Here is a 27,060-nt window from a genome sequence, read left to right on the forward strand (position 1 = left end):
ATGCATATAATATATATATAATGCAAAATGATTATCACAGTAAGTTTGTTTAACTTCCATCACTCATAAAGTTAACAGATTTTTTTCCTGTGATGAGAAATTTTAAGATCTACTCTCTTAGCAGCTTACAGTTCTGCAATGCAGTGTTATCAATTATACTCACAAAGGTGTACATTACATCCTCAGGACGTACTGTATAACTGGAAGTTTGTACCTTTTCACCACCTTCTTCTACTTTCCCCACCAATAGCCACCTCCTCTGACCACTACAATCAGTTCTCGGTATCTATGAGTTTGGGGTTTTTAATTATATTTTGTTAATTTTTTTATGTTGGTGTACCTTTTTATTCCAAATCTACCTTGCTTAACAAACTGCCCCCATCCCAAATAAGGTGACACATAGAAACAGTCTTGATAGCAACCTATGTTATAGGTTCACTTTGCTATTTCTTTGATCTGAGAAGATATTGGGGTTTACATTTGGAAAAATAAATGAAAGGGTAAACTGAAAGAACTAATTACATTTTATTTAAAGGTTTTAAAAGATACAGCGCAGAGCTCACAAAAGTTACCTGAATCATTAAAAACCATAAAGCTGGAGAATGGTTTTTTAAAAGAGTGGATACCAAAATAGCTTTAAGGAAGAGGATAATCTATAAGTCTTTTAAATTGCTAAAGAAAACAAAAGCAGGCTTAAGATCTGAAGGGTAAAAATCATATTTATAAACATGCTAAAGTATACATTAAAAGAAATAAAAAAGAATGAAGAAAATATACTGTGTCTTAATCCTATTAGACATGAACATCGTTTTCATGGGACTCTACAGTCCACTTCAACAATATTCATACAACAAAAACAATGACTGAAAGAGCTTCAACACTCTTTGGAGCTGGCTATTACAGAATTTATCCTGTATATAGGGTATGCATGAAAAATGTCCTGGAAACTCAGAATATCTGCAAACATGAAACTGTTTCTGCAAATTGCACTTCTTGGTCTTGAATCTGGTAGAATAGGGATCAGCTACAACTTGAAGCTTACCATTGTGAGATGGGAGAGCAATTTGAAGTCAAAGGGCACTTTGCTATAGTTAAATATTCTATAAGCTTCTCCTCAATGCCACATATCTACTGAGAATTGAGGAGTAAATGAAATTTTCTAACCAGTTACAAGAATCCATGTAATAAAGGGTAATCACTACAGGATTTATACATACTCAGTTCTCTTAAAGCCATAGATTTTATTATAGAAACAAGAAAGAAAATGGCATTAATAGATCAAGCACATGAATTCCAGAATACTGGATTCCTTTTCCTCTTTTTTTTTTTTGTAAATTTCTTTTCCTCTTGCTTAACAACCAGTTGTATCCATGGACTGTAAAATTATATCCATGACAAAAATTTTAGTGTTTTGCATATTGTCAAAGAAAGACCAATATCTTTGCCTGAGTGTCCCATTAACTTTCACCTAGAGCTATTTTTTTTTTAACTGTCTATATAATTTTCTTTTCAAATAATTTATTAATTACAACAACTGGGAAGAGCAGTCTGAGGGCCTGAATACTTCAGTCAAGCAGTGAAGACAACAAACTTCCTTCAAACCGGCTCTCCTGCTGGGATTTTTATATACTTAAGTGACCTTTCTCCCTCACTTCTGCAGGGCTACCAGAAGAGAATGGCATTTCTCAGCCATCACAAGTCTCAGGTAGAATCTTCTCTGTTCCTCAATGTTTGGACAAAGGCTTCTGGACATGAAGTTCATGCCTCTGGTAACTCAGTCTTGTTCTCAATAAGGTCTCCAATTCGGGTAAAAATCACTGAAAGACATCCAGAGTGTAGGAAGCACTGTTTGATGCCTCTAGTGATTAGTGCATTAAGGACATCAGCCTTTTCCTTAACCCCAGCAGCTGTTAGGCAGGTGGTGAACTCTTTAGACGGAGAGGACAGCTCTTGACACAGCAAAACTGTCATCTGGCAAAGGGCTCTGCTCCTTTCTATGGCTGTCACTTCCTCTTCCAGCCATGCAGAACCAGAGCAGCTGTTTTGTGAAACAGTTCAATTGAGCAGGCAGGCAGTTCTGCTAGGCTCCGGACTGCAAATACATGGATAGCCTCTATTGAATTGTTATTGATTTGCTCAGGTTTTTCTGCTTCCAACTGTTTTTCTCCTTCTTCCTCTCTTCCAATGGTTTGGCCAGAGATGTCCTGATCCATTCATAGGCTGTATTTCTTGCCCTGGCAAGTTTCTCTGGTTTGGAGGAGACATGCAGCTGAGAAAATAGCTCTGTTTTCTCTTTGGTAAAGTCTTCATTCCCTTTCTTCTCTTCCTCCTCTTCCTCATAAAACTCTGCTAGGGAAAATGCTTCTTTGAGTTGCTCCAATTCAAGTTTTAGAGTCTCTAATTCTTTTCCACTTAGAGAATTAAGAATAGGTTTCACCTTTATTTCACTTTATTGAGAGAGCATCTCCAGAGCTTCTATATGTGAAAGGCCTTGAAATTCATCAAAGGGTAGCCCATAATGAATTTTCTTGTCTGTTTCCATGATAACCTCATTGGAAGTCCATAGCTCTTCTTTCTCTTTTGCCTCTCTTAAAACCTGAGACAGTGTAGATCAGAAGTCCAGTTCATCAGACCCTCAGTTCTTTTAAATCCAGGATCCCTTTCTATTACATCCATTGTCTTTTTCCCAATGAATTCTAAGGCATCCAAACTCCCAATGATAACACTCTTTCCTGTGCTCTGAACAGCCGTAGAGATGGTCAAGAATACCCCAAATGGCCCACTCATTGGAGAGGAGTTTCCATTCTCTTTGGCATTTGTCTCTCCTGTTGTATGTTGGAGTTCAGGTGAAATTTCACTGGGACTAGGGATTCCAAGGGAGGTCTCTGGCTTCTCAATGACATTTGAAATACCTTGTTCTACCTGAGGCTGAGGAGAGCGAGGACTTCCCCCAACTGCCCCAATAGCCCCATCCAGACTTGGGTACATCTTTGGAAACAGTCTCTTGGCCTGCAGTCTGTGATGCCTGAATAGGGAGAACTTCTGTCTCAAAGTCACTGGAAGGTTTGGACTCTGGTCTTTTCTGAGTAGAAGCTATAGATTCTGATTTACTCTGACCTGGCACTTTGGTCAACTGACTCAAAATTCTTGGCTGGCTCACAGTTCTCATCTTCATGGATGGGAGTTGCTTCAGTTATCAAAGCTGTCTCAAGATCATCTTTATCCGACGTGATTAGATCATTGCCCAGGCCACCTCCTCCCTCACCGCAGCCACAGCCTCCTCTGAGGAGCTGCTCCTACTTATTTTTTATTAATTTTTAATGCAGTGTGGTTGCTTTACAGTGTTTTAGTTTCTGTTGTACAGAAAGTGAATCAGCTACATGTTTATATATGTCCCCTGTCATTGGATTTCCTTCCCATTTAGGTCACCATAGACCATTGAGTAGAGTTTCTTGAGCATTTCACTAGGTTCTCATTATTTATGTGTTTTATGCATAGTACCAATCGTACACATATGTCAATCCTAATTTCCCAGTTCATCCTACCCCAGCCCCTCCATCTTGGTGCCCATACGTTTGTTCTCTGTGTACGTCTATGTACAAATAGGATCATCTATACCTTTTTCCTAGATTCCACATCCATGAATTAGTATACGATATTTACTTTTCTCTTTCTGACATACTGAACTCTGTATAACTGTCTGTAGGTCCATCCATGTCTCTGCAAATGACACAGTTTCTCTCCTTTTTCTAACTGAGTAATATTACGTTGTGTATTTGTACCACATCTTCTTTATCTATTCCTCTGTTAATGGAAATTTACCTTGCTCCCCTCTCCAGGATATTGTAAATAGTGCTGCAATGAACAATGGTATGGATGTATCTTTTGAATTATGGTTTTCATTGTGTATTTGCCCAGAAGCGGGATTGCAGGGTCATATGGTAGGTCTTTTTTTTTTTTTTTGCATACAAACAGCACATTTATTTTTAACTGAAAGCAAAAAATAATAAAAGAATGATAAATATTCCATAGATTTGAATTTACCAAATGAAAATGCTTGATTCTTTTAGCAAATTAATAGGTATGTCTTCAGTGTCAGTGTTTAGGGTGTTTACCTCACCTCTGTGACCATTATTCTAATTAATATTTTAAATCTTGGAAAATGAGCTAAAATCAACACAGGGAATTTAACAGAGTTAAGTGAAAGTTACACATTCATAAAGCAAATATTAACTATAGGAAGGTGTGAGCTGAGTCAGACAACTCAGTAGTAATTCATTTGAAAAGATCTAAGAACTTAAGCAATAAGTTCAAGGTAAGACAAAAAGGTGTGGTAAATATGTTTTCAATACATATACTTTAACCTAATAAATTAACAATTGGGGATTAATCTGCAATTGAGTGTTGATATCTACATATTATATTTAAAAATGAATATCACCTCAATGGCAAAATCTTTGCTAGATACTACAGAGAATGAAAAGCAAGGAAAAATGTATATTCCCTAGAAGAATAATCATTGTGGGAGGTCGTAGGAAAGTTGAGTGAAGTGTCAAGTACACTAATAGTAAAAATACAAAGTAGATTCAGAAGTGAGAAAAATTCATTCAGAAGAATGTTTAGATAAGCCAGCTTGAAGTGTCTCAACAAATTATATATAGGAAATATTATATATAGAAAGTCTCAGCTCAGAACTCACTTCTTATTTGAACTTCTTATTTGAATAGGCTATAGAAGAAAGGCTAGTTTGCAAAGCAGTATAAAAAAGGAAAACAAAAGGAAATTGATAGGTTGGAAGAAAGCAAAAGAATAAAATTACTGAATGTTTTTATTCCTGGAATATTAAGGAAACAGAAAAGTCATGAATTATCCAAGGAGATTTTCCAAAAGAAAAATATAGGTTGGAATTCAAGAGATTACCTCCACAGCTTTGATAATTAAAGTTTTACAGGTGAAGTTAAGAAAGAGAATTAAAATGTACACAGACACACACACACACTCAAAATACAGCCAAGAGCATACTGTTAGGTAATGATCTCATATAGGGGAAGGAGAAATAAAAGGGAATGGCAACCCACTCCAGTACTCTTGCCTGGAAAATCCCATGGACGGAGGAGCCTGGTAGGCTGCAGTCCATGGGGTCACTAAGAGTCGGACATGACTGAGCGACTTCACTTTCACTTTTCACTTTCATGCACTGGAGAAGGAAATGGCAACCCACTCCAGTGTTCTTGCCTGGAGAATCCTAGGGACGGTGGACCCTGGTGGGCTGCCATCTATGGGGTCGCACAGAGTCGGACAGGACTGAAGCGACTTAGGAGTAGCAACAGAGGACAATTTATGGAGATGGGAAGGGAACCAACATACTTCAGTATTATGAAGAGAGAGTACAAGGAGGTGTTCCTCAGGGGTAGAATGAACTGTGGAAGTTATTTGGGCTTTTCACAATGTTTGGTTCTCTCCTGATCACATAAGATTATTCTTCCTGCCTGTGCCTCACCCCTCCCCCACTTAATTCAGGAATGGCCAAGTGGCTTAGTTGACCAATAAAGTATGAAGTAACCTGTGTCACTCCCAGATGGAACCTTTGAATGCCAGAGCATCTATAGTCACAGGCATCATTCCAGAAAGTTCTGCTCTACAGGTTAGAGTTCCAGGAGTGAGGATAACATAGATCAGATCTTCTAGATGATTCTCACCATACATGTATTGTGAAAATCATAGTTTTTAAAATCTTTTGTTTTATTTTTTTAAGTCATGAAATTATAACACATTTATAAGAGACTTGGAAAATACAGAACAAAGTTACATATGGTTCACTATATGTGACAGTTGTTTGAGTAGATAAATTAAGATTTTTTATTGGAGTTTTAATATCAAACTCAGAAATTAATTGGATGAATGTTCAGAAAATTTGAATAATATAGTAGACCTGAAAAGCATTATGAACCAATTCAACATAATTAAGGTTTATACAATTTTCACACAACAGTAAGATACAAATTCTATTCAAGTTCCCATAGATTATAAACTAGGAGACACTGAAACATATCCAGAGACATAAGACCAGATGCAGAAATGTCATGGTCTAAAGGTATTGAAATCATACAGATCTGTTCTCTTACTACTGTGGAATTATGCTAGAGACCAATATCAAAAGGTATTTGAAAATAACCTACATATTTTCAAGTGCCATGTGACATTTACCAAGAGAGATCTTTGACTTAGCTCTTGAAATGCTTGATCAAGTTCGAAGACTGAAAAAACATGGAGGTTGATTGCAGAGAATAAAGGATTTAAGTGGGAAATTAGTATCAAAATGAGAAATAACAACAAAGATCTTTTAAAAATCCCATGTATTTGGAAATGTCCAGTTTTAGATGAGGGTATGTCTAAGAAGCCATAACAAGGAAAATTAGAAAATATTTGTAATGGAATAAAAATGAAAAGAGAATTTACCAGAATGTGCTGCATGTAGCTGAAGCTGCTCAATGCAATAAAATGTGGAGTCTTGAATAAGGTATGAAAACAATAATGGAAACATGATTAACCTAACAGTATAAATAAAATAATTACATACAATTTTGGGAGTTAGATAGAATGATGTGGTAAGTGGAAAGGTACACATGCATATGTTTTCATTTACCCAGCCAGTCTCTATCTTTTGGTTAATGCATTTAATCCATTTCCATTTAAGGTAATTATGAATACGTATGATCCTGTTACCATTTGCTTAATTGTTTTAGATTTATTCTGTGTCAGTCTCTTCCTTCTCTTGTGTTTCCTGCTTTGATATGTTCTTTAGCATTTATTGTAAAGCTGGTTTGGGGGTGCTGAATTCTCTTAACTTCTGCTTGTCTGGAAAGCTTTTGATTTCTCCATCAAATCTGAGTGAGAGTCTTGCTGGGTAGACTATTCTTGGTTGTAGGTTCTTCTCTCTCATCCCTTTAAATATATCATGCCATTTCCTTCTAGCTTCCATGGTAACTCAGTTGGTAAAGAATCTGCCTGCAATGCAGGAGACCCTGGTTAAATTCCTGGGTCAGGAAGATCCCCTGGAGAAGGGATAGGCTGCTCACTCCAGTATTCTTGGGCTTCCCTTGTGGCTCAGCTGGTCAAGAATCTGCCCACAATGCAGGAGACCTGGGTTCAATCCCCGGATTGGGAAGATCCCCTGGAGAAGGGAAAGGCTACCTACTCCAGTATTCTGGCCTGGAGAATTCCATGGACTATACAGGGTCACAAAGAGTCAGACACAACTGAGCCACTTTCACTTTGCACTTTCTAGAGTTTCTGTCGTGAAATCAGCTGATAACTTTATGGGAGTTTCCTCATATGTTATTTGTTGTTTTTCCATTGTTGCTTTTAATATATTTCCTTGGTCTTTAATTTTTGTTAGTGTGATTACTGTATGTCTCAGTGTATTCCTCCTTGGGTTCATCCTGCCTGAGACTCTCTAATGCTTCTGGACTTTGTTGACTATTTCCTTTCCCATGTTAGGGAAGTTTCCAGCTATTATCTCTAAAACAATATTTTCTCAGGTCCTTTCTCTCTCCTTCTTCTGGGATGCCTTTAATGTGAATGTCAGTGCATTTCACGTTGTCCCAGAGGTCTCTTGGAGGTGAAAGTGAAAGTCACTCAGTTGTGTCCGACACTGCGACCCCATGGACTATACAGTCCGTGAAATTCTCCAGGCCAGAATACTGGAGAATACTGGAGTGGGTTAGGCTGTCTCATTTTTTTCATTCTTTTTTCTGTATTCTGTTCTGTGGCAGTGATTTCCACCATTCTGTTCTCCACGTCATTTGTCTCTTCTGCTTCAGTTATTCTGCTATTGATTCCTTTGAGTGTATTCATCTGTTTGTTCTTTAGTTCTTGTATGTCTTTGGTAAACATTTCTTGCATCTTCATTATTTTCCCAAGATCCTGAATCATCTTCACTATCATTATCATGAGTTCTTTTTCTGGAAGGTTGCCTATCTCCACTTCATTTAGTTGTTTTTCTGGGGTTTTATCTTGTCCCTTCATCTGAGACATAACTTTCTGCGTTTTCTTCTGATTAACTTTCTGTAATGTGATTTTTGTTCTAGCCAGCTGTGGAATTGTGGATCTTCCTGCTGCTTCTTTCTGCCCTCTGATGGAGTAGGCTAAGAGGCTTGTGTAAGCTTCCTGATGGAAGGGACTGGCGGTGGCAGAAACTGGGTCTTGCTCTGGTGGACGTGGCTGTGTTCAGTAAACTTTAATCCAATTGTCTACTAGTGGATGTGGTTGTGTTCCCTCTCTGTTAGTTGTTTAGCCTGAGGTGACCCAGTCCTGGGGTCTGTGGGCTCTATGGTAGGGTTAGTGGTGATCTTCAAGAGGACTTACACCAAGGGTCCCCTTCCAGGACTGCTACTGCCAGTGCCTTTGTCCCTGCAGCGAGCTGCTGCTGACACATGCCTCCACATCAGACTCCCCAACACCAGCCAGAAGGTCTTATTCAGTCTCTTGTGGGGTCATTGCTCCTTTCCACTGGGTCTCGGTGCACTCAAGATGTTGTTTGTGCCCTCCAAGAGTGGAGTCTTTTTCCCCCAGTCCTGAAGAAGTCTTGTAGTCAAATCCTGCCAGCCCATAAAATCAGATTCATTGGGTACTCCCAGTCCCTTTGTTGGAGCTCCAGGCTGGAAAGTCTCAGAACCTTCCCAACAGTGGGAGAACTTTTTAGTATTATTGTTCTCCAGTTTATGGGTCACCCATCCAGCAGGTATAGGATTTTATTTTATCATGATTGCACCCCTCCTACTGTCTTGTTACAGCTTCTTCTTTGTCTTTGGACATGGGGTATCTTTTTTTGGTGGGTTCCACTGTCCTGTCCATGGTCGTTCAACGGCTAGTTGCAATGTTGGTGTTCTCGCAAGAGATGAGCACACTTTTTCCTCTCTGCCATCTTCAACCAGCAACATCTATTCTTAGTTTTTTAAGGAACCTCTATACTGTTCTCCATAGTGGCTATATCAGTTTACATTCCCACCAGCAGTGTAATAACATTCCTTTCCTTCTGTGCAGCATTTACTGGTTGTAGATGTTTTCTTATCCTGAAATTGGATGATAGTGCTTTACAGTGTTGTATTGGTTTCTGCTGTACAGCAACATGACTCAGTATAAGTATACATATATCCCCTTTCTCTTGAGCCTCCCTCCAACCCACACCATCTGACCCATAAGATCATCACAGACCACTGAGCAAACTGTACTGTGCTACAGAGCTTCCTGCTAGCTTTCTGTTTTACACATGATAGTGTATATATGTCAGTGATACTCTGTTAATTCGTCTTACTCGCTCCATCCTCCACAAGTCCTTCCATTGTCCACCAGTCCGTTTCTACATCTCAGTCTCTATTCCTGCCCTGCAAATATGTTCATCAGTACCATTTTCTGGACTTCATATATATGCATTAATATATGGTATTTGTTTATCTCTTCCTGACTTACTACATTTGGTATGACAGGCTCTACGGTCATCTACCTGACTACAACTGACTCAATTTCATTCCTTTTTATGACTGAGTAACATTCCATTGTGTATAGATATATATCAGAACTTCTTTATCTGCACATCTGTGGATGGAATCCAGGTTGCTTCCCTGTCCTAGCTATTGGAAGTAGTGCTGCTATGAACATTAGGGTACATGTATCTTTTGCAATTATGGTTTTCTCTGCATATATGCCCAGTAGTGGCATTGCCAGGTCATATGGTAGTTTTATTCCTGGTTTTTCAAGGACTCTCTGTACTCTTCTCCATAGTGGCTGTATCAATATTCATTGCCACCAACAGAGTAGGAAAGTTCTATTTTCTCCACACCCTCCCCTGAAGTTATTGTTTATAGACTTTTTTATGATGGCCATTCTGACGATATGAGATGATACCTCTTCATAGTTTTGATTTGTATTTCTCCAATAATTAGACTTCCATGGTGGCTCAGCATTAAGAATCCACTGCAGTGCCAGAAACACAAGTTGGATCCCTGGATCGGGTAGATCCCCTCAAGTAGGAAATGGCAACCACACCAGTATTCTTGTCTTGAAAATTTCGGGAACAGAGGAGCCTAGCAGGCTAAGTCCATTGAGTCACAAAGGGTCTGACATGACTGAGTGAATCTGTACATACAGCACAAACATTATCTTCCTTACTGCAGCCCATCACAGGTAGGGATTGTCAAATTATCTCCCTGTGAGCTGAACAAAGGAAACTTAGACCAACAGTCAGGCAGAGGGTCTGGGTTTTCTGAGGCATGGCCTTATATATGATTATGATAACAACAACGGGAAAAGAAGTCAAAGAAGTGGTTCCAACCTGAAGTCAGAATTGCTTCTTCTCTGCCATGTTTACATGGTGTATCTTTTCCATCCATTTACTTTTAATCTGTGGATATCATATTAAAGTATTTTTTTGTAGGCAGCATATATTTAAGTCATGGTTTCCCCCCAGTCTGCTCCTGCTTTGTATTTTTTAGTTGTTTACTTTTAAAAATATTTTTATATTTTTAAGTTTGCGTATTTTAATTGGAGGATATTGCTTTACAATACTGTGTTGGTCTGTCATGTATCAACATAAAGCAGCCATAGGTATACATATGTCCCCTCCCTCTTAAACCTCCTTCCTTCAAACTGCTCCATCTCACCCCTCTAGGTTGCCATAGAGCTCCTGATTTGAGCTCCCTGCATCATACAGCAAATTTCTACTGATTATTTAATTTTACATATTCGTAATATATACATTTCAATACTACTGTCTCAATTTGCCCCACCCTCTCCTTCCCCTACTATGTCCACAAGTCTGTTTTCTAAATCTGTGTCTCCATTGCTCTCCTGCAAATAGGTTCATCAGTACTATCTTTCTAGATTCTATATATATGCATTCATTAATATACAATATTTGTTTTCCTATCTTACTTCACTCTGTGTAATAGGCTCTAGGTTCATCCACCTCATTAAAACTGAGTCAAATGCCTTGCTTTCTCAGTTCAGTTCAGTCGCTCAGTTGTGTCCAACTCTTTGTGATCCCATGCACTGTACCATGCCAGGCTTCCCTGTCCATCACCATCTCCCGGAGCTTGCTCAAACTCACGTCCATTAAGTTGGGGATACCATCTAATCATCTCATCCTCTGTCGACCCTTCTCCTGCTTTCAGTCTTTCCCAGCATCAGGGTTTTTTCTAATGAGTCAGTTTGCATTAGCTGGCCAAAGTATTGGAGCTTTGCTTCAGCATCAGTGAATATTCAGGATTGATTCCCTTCCAGTGAATATTCAGGATTGATTTCCTTTAGGATGGACTGGTTTGATCTCCTTGCAGTCCAAGGGACTCTCAAGAGTCTTCTCCAAACCACAGTTCAAAAGCATCAATTCTTTGGTGCTCAGCTTTCTTTATAGTCTAACTCTCACATCCATACATGACTACTGGAAAAACCATAGCTTTGACTACACGGGCCTTTGTCAGCAAAGTAATGTCTCTGCTTTTTAATATGCTGTCTAGGTTTGTCATAGTTTTTCTTGCAAGGAGCAAGTGTCTTTTAATTTCATGGCTGCAGTCACCATATGCAGTGATTTTGGAGCCCAAGAAAATGAAGTCTGTCACTGTTTCCATTGTTTTCTCATCTATTTGCCATGAAGTGAGGGGACCAGATGCCATGGTATTTGGTTTTTGAATGTTAAGTTTTAAGCCAACTTTTTCACTCCCCTCTTTCACTTTCATCAAGAGACTCGTCAGTTTCTCTTCACTTTCTCCCATAAGGATGGTATCATCTGCATATCTGAGGTTATTGATATTTCTCCTGGCAATCTTGATTCCAGCTTGTGCTTCATCAAGCCCAGTGTTTTGCATGATGTACTCTGCATATAAGTTAAATAAGCAGGGTGACAAAGTACAGCCTTGACGGACTCCTTTCCTATTTGAAACCAGTCTGTTGTTCCATGTCCAGTTCTAACTGTTGCTTCTTGACCTGCGTACAGATTTCTCAGGAGGCAGGTCAGGTGGTCTGGTATTCCCATCTCTTTCAGAATTTTCCACAGTTTGTTGTGATCCACACAGTCAAAGGCTTTGGCATAGACAATAAAACAGAAATAGATGTTTTTCTGGAACTCTCTTGTTTTTTCGATGATCCAACGGATGTTGGCAATTTGATCTCTGGTTCCTCTGCCTTTTCTAAATCCAGCTCGAACATCTGGAAGTTCATGGTTCACGTACTATTGAAACCTGGCTTGGAGAATTTTCAGCATTACTTTGCTAGCGTGTGAGATGAGTGCAATTGTGTGGTAGTTTGAGCATTCTTTAGCATTGCCTTTCTTTGGGATTGGAATGAAAAGTGACCTTTTCCAGTCCTCTGGCCACTGCTGAGTTTTCCAAATTTGCTGGCATATTGAGTGTAGCACTTTCACAGCATCATCTCTAGGATTTGAAATAATTTCACTGGAATTCCATCACCTCCACTAGCTTTGTTCATAGTGATGCTTCCTAAGGCCCACTTGACTTCACATTCCAGGATATCTGGCTCTAAGTGAATGATCACACCATCATGGTTATCTGGGTCATGAAGATCTTTTTGTACAGTTCTTCTGTGTATTCTTGCCACCTCTTCTTAATATCTTCTGCTTCTGTTAGGTCCATACCATTTCTGTCCTTTATTGAGCCATCTTTGCATGAAATGTTCCCTTGGTATCTCTAATTTTCTTGAAGAGATCTCTAGTCTTTCCCAATCTGTTGTTTTCCTCTATTTCTTTGCATTGATCACTGAGGAAGGCTTTCTTATCTCTCCTTGCTATTCTTTGGAACTCTCCATTCAAATGGATATATCTTTCCTTTTCTCCTTTGCTTTTCACTTCTCTTCTTTTCACAGCTATTTGTAAGGCCTCCTCAGATAACCAGTTTGCCTTTTTGCATTTCTTTTCCATGGGGATGGTCTTGATCACTACCCCCTGTACAGTGTCACGAACCTCCATCCATAGTTCTTCATGCACTTTGTCTATCAGATCTAATCCCTTGAATCTATTTCTCACTTCCACTGTATAGTCATAAAGGATTTGATTTAGGTCATACCTGAATGGTCTAGTGGTTTTCCCTACTTTCTTCAGTTTAAGTCTGATTGGCAATAAGGAGTTCATGATCTGAGCCACAGTCTGCTCCTGGTCTTGTTTTTGCTGACTGTATAGAGCTTCTCCATCTTTGGCTGCAAAGAATATAATCAATCTGATTTCGGTATTGACCATCTGGTGATGTCCATGTGTAGCGTCTTCTCTTATGTTGTTGGAAGAGGGTGTTTCCTATGACCAGTGAGTTCTCTTGGCAAAACTCTATTAGCCTTTGCCCTGCTTCATTCTGTACTCCAAGGCCAGATTTGCCCATTACTCCAGGTATTTCTTGACTTCCTACTTTTGCATTCCAGTCCCCTATAATGAAAAGGACATCTTTTTTGGGTGTTAGTTCCTCTGCAGGAGACGGTTTAATACCAGGAGGTATGTCTCGCTCTCTTATGGGGTCCCTGGTTTTTATCTCCTGGGTCCTGGTACACAGAAGACTGTGTGCACTCTCAAGAGTGGATTTTCTGTTTCCTCCAGTCCCATGGGACTTCTGTGAACGAACCCTGTGTGTGCGCTCAGTCGCTGAGTCATGTCTCACTCTTTGAGACCCCATGGACTATAGCTCACCAGGCTCCTCTGTCCATGGGGTTCTCCCATCAAGAATACTGGAGTGGGGTGCCATTTCCTCTTCCAGAGGATCTTCATGACCCAGGGATCAAACCCACGACTCTTGCATCTCCTGCACTGGCAGGCGGATTCTAAACCCTGCTGGCCTTCAAAGCCAGATCCTCTGGGGACTTCTCCTCCCATTGCTGGACCCCCAGACTGGGAAGCCTAACATGGGACTCAGAACTTTCAGTCCTGTGAGATAACTTATGTGGTATAACTGTTTTCTAGTTTGTAGTCACCCACCCAGTGGCTATAGAATTTGATTTTCCCTCGATTGCACCCCTTCTATCATCTCATTGTGGCTCCATTGTCTTTGGATGTAGGGTATATTTTTTGGTAGGTTCCAGCATTTTTTTTGTCAGTGGTTGTTCAGCAGTTAGTTGTCATTTTGCTGTTTCCATAAGAAGGGAGTATGCTCACATCCTTTTACTCCACCTTCTTGAGCTACTCTCCAAACCAACTTTTGTTACAAGTGAAACTCAATTCATTATTGAGTCACAGAATCAATTTTTCCCTGTTAATATTTGTTCTTTAGTAATGGCTGTATTGAAAAGAAATGTAATATGGGTTCTAATGCACACCAGAGGTTGAGATGGTTAGGGAGAATCACCAACTCAATTGACAAGAGTTTGAGCAACTCTGTCTCCAGGAGATAGTGAAGAACAGAGGAGCCTGGTGTGCTGCAGTCCTTGAGGTCACAAAAAGACACGACTTAGCAACTGAACAACAGTGGGTTCTAAATCTGGCTATTCTGAACTCTGATTACGTGGAACTAATGTTTCTTTCCCAAAATTTATACCTCACTTCATTTTTCTTGGATAATTGTATAAATTAGTGAATTATGAAGATAGTTATTTTCTCTCTACCAGGAATTCCTGTGATTTCTGGTCTGTTGATGGCCTTGTTTTCTCCCGGCACTTTTTCTTTTTCATTTTAGTGTTTTGGGAGGGAGGAGTTTTGGAGTCATTTCTCAGACCATAATTTAACCTTGGATCTCTCAGTTCTTTGAGTAAATTAAGGATTACACACATCTTTGTTAATCCACTGTGGAATGTCTAACCACAAGAGGAAGAAATATTTTTCCCATGTGGTGATTTTGTCATTGTTCTTAGCATGTGTATACTTGTTTCAAAAGCTAAGTATTCTGGGCTCATGAGAAGATGATTAACATGATGTAGCACCAAGTAATGTGACAGTTTAAGACACTCTTGGGGTGCTGAGTTGGCGTGCATTTTCTAGTGATATTCTTACATATCAGTCTGTAAGCATTGGGTCCCTCAAATTTTTGTCTGATATGCTGTCCCTTGCCTACTTGGAAAGATAGATAATACATTTGCCTGTATTTCTTCCAGGTGGTCACTTCTAGGTAAGTTCTGTTGTTTCAGACTCATTCATTTTTTCCAGTTGTCCTTTTCCTGTAAACTTACAGTCCTTTTGGACTTCACTTCTCTCAACTCATCACCAGAAAGGCAAACACATAAGGTGTTCAGAATACTTAGTGACTCTTTATTAGCTTTTCAGTGGCTCTCAGGTGCACAAAATCATATCAGTCGTAATCATTAGTTCATCACATATGCATCATGCATGCCTACACAGACTGCTTATTTTTAATGAAATAAGAACCTTGAACACACCATACAGTATAAAAGCTAGGACCTTGACCAAAACGTATTTAGTTCAGTGGTCTTTCTCAAACTTTTTCTTCTACAAGCTCTTACACCTACAGAAATGTAGTGCTATGAGAGTTGGACAGTCAAGGCTAAATAGAATGAGGATTCCAGGAGGGCAACCCTGTGGAGGTGATGTTTGAGTCCGAAGAGGAGTGGGAAGAGCTTTTGGGAAAGGGAAGAGAAGAGAGCAGAGAAAAGAGGAAAATAGGGGTGTAATAGAAACCAAGAGGAGGTGGCCCTTGAAGTCAGGACTCCTTAACATCACATGACAGAACCTACAGCAGTAATTTAGGGCCGAATTGCTTTCTGATTGACCCACATGGCTCTTGCCTGGCATGGAGGTCTTCATTTTCCTCCCTCTGGATTTCGGGGGTGAGGGAGAAGGTCACAGTATTTTTTTTTCAGTTTTACTGAAGTGTAATTGACATATGTCACTATACAAGTTGAAGGTATATAGCATAATGGCTTGACTTACTTATATTGTGAAATGATTACTACAATAAAAAGAAAATTTTTTTTCCTCTAAGGAGAACTAAGGATCTAACAGCTTTCTTAATAACATTCCTGTATATCATATAGCATTGTTCACTATAGTCATCATTTGTACATTATATCCCTAGTAGGTATTTATCTCATAACTGAAAGTTTGTACATTTTGACTACTTTCATCCAGCTCTCCTTCCCCCAACCGCTACTTTTGGTAACCACAAATCTGATCTTTTTTTATGATTTGCTTTTATTTTATTTTTAGATTCCATGTATATGTGAGATCATACAGTATGTCTTTCTTAGATTTATTTTAGTTCACATCGTGTCTTAGAGAGCTTCCCCAGCGGCTCAGCCGGTAAAGAATCCACCTGCCAATTCAGGAGATGCAGGTTCGATCCCTGGGTCGGGAAGATTCCCTGGAGAAGGAAATAGCAACCACTCTAGTATTCTTGTCTGGAAAAGTCCATGGACGGAGGAGCCTGGCTGGCTATAGTCCATGTGGTTGCAAAGAGTTGGATAGGACTGAGCACGCATGCCTAATGCCTAGTGTCTTAGAGGTCCGTGCATGTTGTTGCAAATGGCAGGATTTCTGTGTTGTTTTTTTATGGCTGAATAATATTCCTGTGTGTGTCTGTGTGTGTGTGTGTATGTAGAAAACTATTAAGTCTCCACGTAATAATCATTAAAATTAATAAATGAATTCATGAAAATTGCAAGATAAAAAATACAGAACTCTGTTGCTTTTCTATACACTAATATCAAATTAGAATACATACACCACAGCTTCCTTTGCCACTCATTGACTGATAAACACTTAAGTTGTTTCCATGTCTTGGGTAATTGTAAATAATGCTGCTATAAACATGAGAGTGCACATATATTTTTGAGTTAATGTTTTCATTTCTTTTGGATATATTTCCAGAAATCAAACTGCTAAATTATATGGTATTTGTATTTTTAATTTTTGAGCATTTAAACAATGAGTTCTTTGTTTCTTGAGGAAGGCCTGTATCATTATAAACTTCCCTCTTAGAACTGCTTTTGCTGTATCCCACAGATTTGGGAGTGTTGTGTTTCCATTTTCATTTGTCTCAAGATATTTTCTGATTTCCTTTTTGATTTCTTCATTAATCCATTGGTTTTTTAGTATCATGTGTTCTTTTCCCATTTTTCCTTCTGTAATAGATTTCTAGTTTCATACCATTGTGTTCAAAAAATATTTGATATAATATCTATCCTCTTAAATTTGTTGAGAATTGTTTTCTGGCTTAGGATGTGATCTATCCTGGAGAACATTCCATGTGTATCTGAACAGAATGTATTCTATTGTTTTGGAATGGAATGTCCTATAGATATCTACAAGACCAGCTGGTCTGTTGTATCATTTAAGACCACTGTTGCCTTAGTGATTTTCTGAATTTTCCATTAATGTCAGTGAGGTGTTAAAGTCCTCTGCTATTATTGTATTCTTGTCAGTTTCTCCTTTTATGTCTGTTAGTATTTGCTATATAAATATAATATTTTAAGTGTTCCTGTATAGAGTGTGTAAATGTTAATGAGTGTAATAATCTCTTCTTGTACTGATCATTTTATCATTATATAATACCTTTCTTTTTCTTTATGGCCTTTGTTTTTATGTCTGTTTGTCTGATGTGAGTATTACTAGCCTGGCTTTCTTGTTGTATTCATTTGCAAGAAATATCTTTTTCTGTCCCTTCACTTTCAGTTTTTGTGTATTTAGCTGTGAAGTGAGTCTCTTGTAGGAAGCATATAGAAGGGTCTTGGTTTTTCATCCAATAAACCAATTTATATTTTGACTCGAGCATTGACATTTAAAGAAATTGATGATAAGTATGTACTTATTTCCATTTTATTGTTTCCTGGGATGGGGGAGTGGGAGTTATAGTTATTCTTTCTTTCTTCTCTTTTGTTCCGTTGTGGTTTGATGATTTTCCTTAGAATATGCTTGTTTTCCTCTCTTTTTTAGTTTTTGTGTATCTTTTGTACATATTTGATTTGTGGTTATCATGTGGATAATATATGTTGACCTAACTGTATCTACTTGTGTTAAACTAGTACTCATTTAACTTCAGAGACATCTAAGAGATCTACATTTTTTTTACTCTCCTTGATCAGATTTTTCATTTTTGATGTCATATTTTACACCATGTTTATCCCTTAACTGTTATAATTGCTTTTACAGTTTCATGTCTTTCAGTCTTCAGACTGCCTTACTTAAGTGACTGATCTTCACTCCTTGCTATATATTTGCCTTTCCTTTGGAGATTTTCCCTTTCCTGTGAATTTATACTTCTTTTCTATGTGAGAAGAACCTTTAACATTTCTTTTATGGTAGGTTTAATATTGATAAACTCTTTTAGTTTTTGCTTGTCTGAGTTCTTTTTCTCTCCTATTCTGAATGATTATTTTGCTGTAGAGTATCCTCAGTTGCAGATTTTTACCTTTCTGCATTTTGAATGTATTATGCCACTCCCTTCTAGGCTGCAGTCTTCTTTTACATAATCAGCTCATAGCTTTCTGGGGAGGGGTTCCTTGGTGTATGACTCTCTGTTTTTCTCTTGCTGCCTTTAAAATTCTCTTTTTATCTTTAACTTTTGCCATTTTAATTATGACATGTCTTACTGTGGGTCTGTTTGGGTTCATGTTGTTTGGGATCCTATCTGTTTCCTATACCTGGCTATCTATTTCCTTCTTCAAATTTGGGAAGCTTTTAACCATAATTTCCTCAACTATATTTTCAATACTCTTCTTGCTCTCTTTTCCTACTGGGACCCTTATTATACAAATTATGATATGCTTTATGTTATCCCCAAAATCTCTTAAATTGTTTTCATTTTTTTAATTTTCTTTTTGTTACTCTGATAGGGTGGTTCCCATTATTCTATCTTCCAGATCATTTATGCATACTTCTGAGTCACTTAGTGTGCTGTTCATCCCTTTTGTGTATTTTTTATTTCAGCTATTGACTTCATCATTTCTGATTCTTTATATTTTCTAGCTCCTTGTTAAATCTTTCACTATGTACATATATTCTTTCCTCTAATTCAGTTGACAAAGTATTATCAATGCTTTGAATTCTTTATCTGGTAAATTGTTTATTTCTGTTTCATTCTTTTTCAGGGATCTTCTCTTGCTCTTTTAATTGAGAGCGGTTCCTGTGCATTTCCATTTTGCTTGACTTTTCTCTGCCTGTGTTAATTTAGGTGGAACAGTTAGGATTGCCTCTTGTAAGGGTGTTATTATGTGGGAGTGTCCCTATACAGACTGGGTGCCCAGTGCCTTTGATGGGAGAGGGGATTAGAATGGACACATCCACACCTTGCCTCAGGGTGTGCTGGCAGCCATCACCTTGGCAGGGAGTGGGGCTGGAGAGGGGCTGGAGCTGGAGCTGAGTGTGAGGGGGGACTTCCACTCTTCTCAGCGGCTGTCATCTTCCTATCAGGGGCAGGGTCTGGTCCCAAGTAGCTGGAGAAGAAGCTCTGAGGTTTGGGCTGACCTGGCTCTGTTCCCTTTAAGCGTGTTTTGGCTTCTCCCCAGAGCAAGGACACACTGAAGCATATGGGGCCCCTGTGGGCTTTTGGCTCATGTCAGGTGTAGACAGAGGTCCAAGCTGTCTCTGATGCTCTATCTGTGCAGACACCTGTAGTTTTCCTTCCCTCCACTCAGATGCAGCCTTGGATACAAGTGTCCCTTGTCTGTCACAGCCAAACACTGCCCCCAGCCTCTGCTGCCCGTGCCCTATTGTAGACCCACACTACAGGGCAAGAGGGGCCCACATGGACTCTGAACATGTATCACAGGTTGAGCCATGGAGGAGCAACACTGTCAGAATCTGGGCTGCTTCTGGTATGTGCTTGAGAAAGCTCCAACAGTGGCCACCATTGCCCCACCCAGGCTCCACCACAGAACCAGGTCACCTCTCTATCCCACAGTCAAGTCTCCTCCCTGGTGATGGCCACCCCAAATCCAGTGCTGACCATTTACTTGGCTCAGGCTAGGGTGCACAGAACCATGGTTGCGGGAAACCCAGCAGCCACTAGAGCAGACCTCTCTCTGCCCTGCCTCAGGGGCAGCCCGCACGTGTGTGCTTGTTTCAGGTGGACTCTCGGCTTCCCGGAGCCCTTCTGTTAGTCCCAGCAGTCCTCCAACGAGCCGTGTAGGCTCTTCTTTTCCTTCTGGTGTGGGACACCAGGACTGTGATGCTCAATCTGTGGCCCTGACCAGTCACTCCCTAAGGTGGGTGTCCACCCATGTAATCTCCCTTTTTCTCTGAATTCCCTCCCAGGGGCATAGGTCCATACCTCATTTCTGTTCTTCCTTTCCTACTTGATCTTTCTTACATCCTTGGTTGTACAGGAGTCCTCCTGCCACTTTCTTGATAGTTTTCAGTGAGAATTGTTCCACATGTAGATGTATTTTTGATGTGTTCATGGGGGAAGGTGAACTCCATGTCCTCTTATTCCACACCTTGATTGATCCACACACACACCTATAATAGATATATATGTATTCTGCAATGTATCAGTTATCTAACATTCATCTGATTATTGTGCTCAGCCTTCATGGATTATGGCCTTTGTTCATGATTACTATTTACATCTAGGACTTAGAGTAACCACTTGTATTAGTCTTCTTGGGCTACCGTAACAAAACACCATAGACTGGGTGTCTGCAACAACAGAAATTGACTTCTCACAGCTCTGGAGGCTTTAAGTCCAAGATAAAGGTGTTGGCTGCATTGGTCTCTCCTGAGGCCTCTCTCCTCAGCTTGCAGATGGCCATCTTCTCATGTCCTCACATGGACTTTTCTCTGCACAGGCATCCTTGGTATCTCCCTTCTTATAATGACCTTATATACCACTAATTACCTCTTTAAAGACCCTGTCTCCAAGTACAGTCACACTGAGGGGTAGAATTTCAACATACAAATTTTGTAGGGGCCAGTTAAGTCCATAACAACTGTCAATTTCCCATCCTCTTCAAACGAGAACCCAAGAAGCTCAACCCTACTAAAAGTTTTCCATCTTTCCAGCCAGAAAGCTTTCTTACAAAGCCAGCCTATTAGTAGCAAGCCTCCCAGCTTTCAGATATAGTTTACACTATCTAAATTAATCCATAGGGTCTAAGCCATTGGCATCTTGCTCAGTTCTGACTTCATATCCTGTTGAGTGCAAGCCCCCCCAGGTGATGCTCTGACCCTTTTTCACCATTCTCCTGTCCCCTCTCCACCATTTTCCTTCCTTATGGATGTGATTATAGCTTTCAAACTTAGGTTTTTTCCTGTGGTCTTCCATCTGCTCTTCTATTATCTATATTCTTGATGCAGTTGATTCTTACTTGTTGTTCAAGACTCAGTGCACGTATCTCAGCTTCTAGAAGCCTCTTTACAGGACACTTTCCTGCACAACATTCTATCTAGTGTGTGTATTTATAGCTCCGATTGTGCGTCTTGGTGTGTCTCACCCCATCTGAACCATAACCTCCTTGAGGGCAGGGACTATGTCCTTGTTATTCCATTTGTATGTCCAGCCCTTGGCACAGTGCCTGGAATGTCATAAAAGAAGAAATCCATGGAACTGATTTTTTTTTAGAGTTCCTTGTGCTATACATTAGGTTCTCATTAGTTATCTGTTTTATACATAGTAGTGTGTATATGTCAATCCCAATCTCCCAGTTCATCCCACCCCACCCCACCCCCCACTGGTGTCCATATGTTTGTTCTCTACATCTTTGTCTGTATTTCTGTTTGCGGAAAGGTTCATCTGTACCATTTTTCTAGATTCATATACATGCATTAATAAATGATACTTGTTTTTCACTGTCTGACTTACTTCCCTCCGTATAACAGTCTCTAGGTATATCCACATCTCTGCAAATGGCCCTATTTTCTTCCTTTTTATGGCTGAGTAATATTCCATTGTAAGTATATTCCGCATCTTTATCTGTTGCTCTGTTGATAGACATTTAGGTTGCTTCTGTGACCTTGGTATGGTAAGTAGTGCTACATTGGGGTGCATGTATCTTTGAATTATGTTTTCTCCAGGAAAATGCCCAGGAGTGGGATTTCTGGATCATATAGTAGTTCTATTTTAGTTTCTTGAGAAACCTCTGTACTGTTCTCCATAGTGGCTGTACCAATTTACTTTCCCACCAACAGTGCAGGAAGGTTCCCTTTTCTCTCATTCCATCTCCTAAGCAAATGGCACCGTTCGTGGCCATAGTAGATTCCTATTAAGATGATCATGGGAGCATCCTTTCTCACTGATTATGCTGATATATTACTAGCTGGCCCTGGTTTATAAGCTATCTTGCTAATGGTCCCCACAAAGAACTAGAAAAAAAAAACTAATCCCATAATTAGCAGAAGAAAGGAAATAAAGATAAGAGAGAAAGAAATGGAAACTAGATAATAATAGGAAGAATCAACAAAACTAAGAGCTAGTACTTTGAAAAGATAGCTAGACTATATATGCATATAGCTATAAACTTTCAGAACTTCTTTCACTGCATCTCACAAGATCTGAAATGGTATATTTACATGTTCTTTTGTTTCAGTAACTTTAGTTTTAATTGCAGTTTCTTTGACCCATTGGTGGTGTTTAAAAGTGTATTGTTTAGTTTTCACTTGTATAGATCTCACTATAAAACATGTGAAAGGTGTATTGACCCCTTTGTCATTATATAGTGACTATATTTGTCACTTACCATTTTTTATTTCAAGTCTACTCTGACTGATTTAAATATTGCTAAACCCACTTTTTTTTTTTGCTTCTGATTGCTTGTAATATCTTTTTCAAGGCCTATACTTTGAGCCTATATATGTCTTGAGAGCTGAAATGTGTCTCCTTAGGTAGCATTTGGTTCAGTCTTTTTTTTGTAATCCAGCCAGCCACTCTGTACCTTTTGATTGCTGAGTTCAATCCCTTTATATTTTATAGTTTGCTTTCTGGCTACTTGTCTTTCCACTGGTTTTGTTCCTTCTGTTTCTACCTTTGTAAGTTGTTTCTTTTCATGATGATTTGCTCATTATCCCCTTTTTTTTTATGTTTTGTGTCTCTGATATAGGTTTTTACTTTGTGGTTACCATGAAGTTTACATACATCATCTCATATATAAATTGCTATCAACAGAAAAGGGACAATTTTATCTTCTTTTAAATTTATTTTTATTGAAAGGTAGTTGATTTACTATGTGTTAATTTCTGCTATACAGCAAACTGACTCAGTTACATATTTTTTATATTCTTTTCCATTATGCTTGATAACAGGATACTGAACATAGTTCTCTGTGCTATATAGTAGTAGGACCTTGTTGTTTATTCATTCCATATATTATTACTTATATCTGCTAACCCCAAACTCACAATTCATTCCTCCCTCAAACACTTCTGCCTTGGCAACAAGTGTGTTCTGTATTTCTGAGTCTGTTTTCCTTCTGTTAGATAAGTTCATTTGTGTCATATTTTAGATTCCATATAAGTGATATCATATTTGTCTTCACTTAATATGATAGTCTCTAAGTCTATTCATCTTGTTGCAAATGGCAATATTTCATCCTTTTTATAGCTAAAAGTAGTACCCCATTGTTTATATGTACCACATCTTCTTTATCTATTCATCTTTTGATGGACATGTAGGTTGTTTCCATGTCTTGGCTATTGTGAACAGTGCTGCTGTGAACATAGGGGTGCACGTATCTTTTTGCATTAGAATTTTGTCTAGGTATATGCCCAGGAGTGGGATTGCTAGATCATATGTTCATTCTATTTTTAGTTTCCTGTAGGACCCCCATACTGTTTTCCACAGTGGCTGTACAAACTTACGTTCCCACTAACAGGAGGGTTCCCTTTGTTCCACACCTTTTACAGGATTTGTTATTTGTACACTTTTTAATGATAACCATTCCGCTCAGTATGAGGTGGCACCTTACTGTAGTTAGGTTTACATTTCTCTAATAATTAGTGATGTTGAGCATCTTTTCACGTGCTTACTGGCCATCTGTATTTCTTCCTTGGGAAATGTCTCTAAGTCTTCTGCCCATTTTTCAATTGTGTTGTTTGTTGTTGAGTTATATAATCTGTCTCATCAGTCACATCATTGGCAAATATTTTTTCCCATTCTCTAGGTTGTCTTTTTGTTTTTTATGGTTTCCTTTGCTATGCAAAAGCTTGTAAGTTTGATTGTTTTTGTTCAATCGCCAAGTCATGTTCAACTCTTTGCAACCCCCTGGACTGCAGCATGGCAGGCTTCCCTGACCCTCATCATCTCCTTTGCCCAAGTTCATGTCCATTGAATCGATGATGCCATCCAACCATTTCATCCTCTGTTGCCCTCTGCCTTCAATCTTTCCCAGCATCAGGGTCTTCACCAGTGAATCAGCTGTTCGCATTAGGTGGCCAAAGTATTGGAGCTTCAGCATCAGTCCTTCCAAAGAGTATTCAGGGCTGATTTCCTTTGAGATTGACTGGTTTGATCTACTTGCTTTTCAAGGGACTCTTGAGTCTTCTCCAGCACCACAGTTTGAAAGCATCAATTCTTTGGTGCTCTGCCTTCTTTATTGTCCAACTCTCACATCTGTACATGACTACTGGAAAGACCACAGCCTTAACTATATAGACCTTTGTCAGCAAAAACAAGACCTGAAGCTGACTGTGGCTCAGATCATCAGCTCCTCATAGCAAAATTCAGGCTTAAACTAAAGAAAGCTAGGAAACCCACTAGGCCAGTCAGGTGCAACTTAAATCCCCTATGAATATACAGTAGAGGTGACAAATAGAGTCAAGGGATTAGATCTGGTAAACAGACTGCCTGAAGAACTATGGACAGAGGTCCATAATATTTTGACAGGAGGCAGCAAACAGAACTATCCCAAAGAAAAAGAAATCCAAGAAGGCAAAGTGGTTGTCTGAGGAGGCTTTACAAATAGCCAAGGAAAGAAGAGAAGCAAAAAGCAAGGGAGTACACCCAACTAAATGCAGAGATCCAGAGAAGAGCAAGGAGAGACAAGAAGGCCTTCTTCAATGAACAATGCAAAGAAATAGAGGAAAATTTGACTAGATACCATATATCCTTGTTTTTATTTCTATGGCTTCAGGAGACTTCCCTAAGAAAACATTGGTATACTGCACATAAGAAAATGTTTTGCCTATGATCTCTTTTGGGAGTTTTATGGTGTCAAGTCTTATGTTTGAGTCTTTAAGCCACTTTGAGTTTATTTTCCTGTAAGGTGAGAGGGTGTGTTGTAACCATCGACTTACGTATGGCTGTCCAGCTTTCCCAACACAGCTCGCTGAAGAGACTTTCTTTTTCCCAGTATATATTCTTGCCTCCTTGGTCAAAGATTAATTGACTGTAGGTGTATGGCTTTATTTCTGGGTGCTCTATTGTACTTCATTGACCTATGTGTCTGTGTTCGTGTTGGTACTGCACTGTTTTGATGCCTGTGGCTTTGTAGCCTTACCTTGTGGGGAGGCTGCTGGTTGGCAGGACTGGGTAGCAAGCCATCTGACTGTGGAACCTGGCTACAGTCTTCTTGTAGCTGGTGTCTGCCCCTTGGTAAATGAGACTGGGAACTGGGGTCTCTGGCTAGAGGGCTCTGGGTGCCTCAGGTCTAGTGCACACTGGTGTGTGAGCCTGGGTCATTCGTGGACAGGGCCATGTCCAGAGGCATCGGTTGGCTCAGAGGGTCTCATGGCAGCCTCTCTGCTGGACGGTGGGGCTGTAGCCACACCCAGTTACCTGCTGGACCCGAAGCATCCCAGCAATGGTGCCCACAGGCCAGTTCAAGGCTGGCTCCTGGGACTGATGAACTAGAGGGAGGGCTCCATCCATGAAGGCACTTGCCCGCACAGTGTCCACAGAAGGGGCTCCCCAGAATAGCTACTGTTGGTGCCTGTGTCTCCAGGATGAGCTGCAGGTGCTTCTTGCCTCTCAAGGAGACTCTCCAGGATCACCAGGAGGTCTGACCCAGGCTTCTGTCAAATCACTGCTTCTCCCTGGGTCCTGGTGTGTGTGAGATTTTGTGCACACTAAGAGTGAAGTCTCTCTTTCCTACAGCCCTCTGGGAACCCTGACATTCAGTACTGCTGGCCTTCAAACCCACATGCTCGAGGAGCTCACCTCCCTGGTGTAGAACCCCGAGGCGAGGGAGCCCTACATGGAGCTTGGACCTCTCACGCTTTTGGGAGAACCTCTGCAATTGTAATTTTTTTCCCATTTGTGGGTTGCCAACCAATGGGCAGGGGACTTGACTGTATTAGGACTCTGCCCCTCCTACCTGTTGTGGCTCCTCCTTTGTGTCTTTAGTTATAGATGTCTTTTGGTAGGTTTTGGTCTTTTTCATCAATGGTTTTTCTGCAGATAGTTTTTATTTGGGTGTGGCTGTGAGAAAATGTGAGCTCAGGATCTTTCTATTCCACCATCTTGACGAATTTCCTCTCCTAAATCATTTCCAGATTCTTACACTCTGACTTGCTAATTCTCTCTTCCATCTGATCTGCTCTGTTTTCAGTGTTTCTAATGCAGTCTTCATCTCACTTCTTGGGCTTCCCAGGTGGCGCGGTGGTAAAGAATCTGCCTGTCAGTGCAGAAGATGCAAGATATACGAGCTTGATCCCTGGGTCAGGAAGATCCCCTTGAGGAGGAAAATCCCGTGGACAGAGGAGCCTGGCTACAGTCCATAGGATGGCAAAGAGTCAGATATGACTGAGCATGCATGCACTCTTGGTAAAGTATTCCTTCTGTTTATTGATTTCATTGAATTGCCCAAGTTTTCTTATATATAGCTTGAATTTCTCCATGACAACTCTTTTGAATTCTTTATAAGGTAAATCATAGTATTCTGGTTCTTTGAGTTCAATTGCTGAAAAATGGTCATTTTTGGGGATACTATATTACCATGATTTTTTCATACTATTTGATGAAATGTGCCTCTGTACATCTTCATTTGAAATAATGAATGCCTTTCTTATTTAGGTAAGGTTTTGTTTGTGTGTGCACATTCAGTCATGTCCAGTTCTGCAACCCATGGACTGTATAGTCTCCTCTGTCCATGGGATTTTCCAGGCAAGAATACTGGAATGGGTTGCCATGCCCTTCTCCAGGGCATCTTCCCAACCCAGGGATCGAACCCTCATCTCCTGCATTGGCAGGCAGATTC

The 27,060-nt window shown here is 39.8% G+C and overlaps 1 pseudogene; it reads right to left on the reverse strand.

Annotated features, from left to right (window-relative positions):
• Positions 1-1,758: 1,758 nt before the first annotated feature.
• LOC145512444 (protein FAM114A2 pseudogene) lies at positions 1,759-25,733 on the reverse strand (annotated as a pseudogene).
• Between the last annotated feature and the right edge of the window lie 1,327 nt (positions 25,734-27,060).

The sequence above is a fragment of the Giraffa tippelskirchi genome, chromosome 7, assembly GCF_054371585.1.
Source record: "Giraffa tippelskirchi isolate mGirTip1 chromosome 7, T2T-mGirTip1v1.2.pri, whole genome shotgun sequence".
Taxonomy (NCBI): domain Eukaryota; kingdom Metazoa; phylum Chordata; class Mammalia; order Artiodactyla; family Giraffidae; genus Giraffa; species Giraffa tippelskirchi.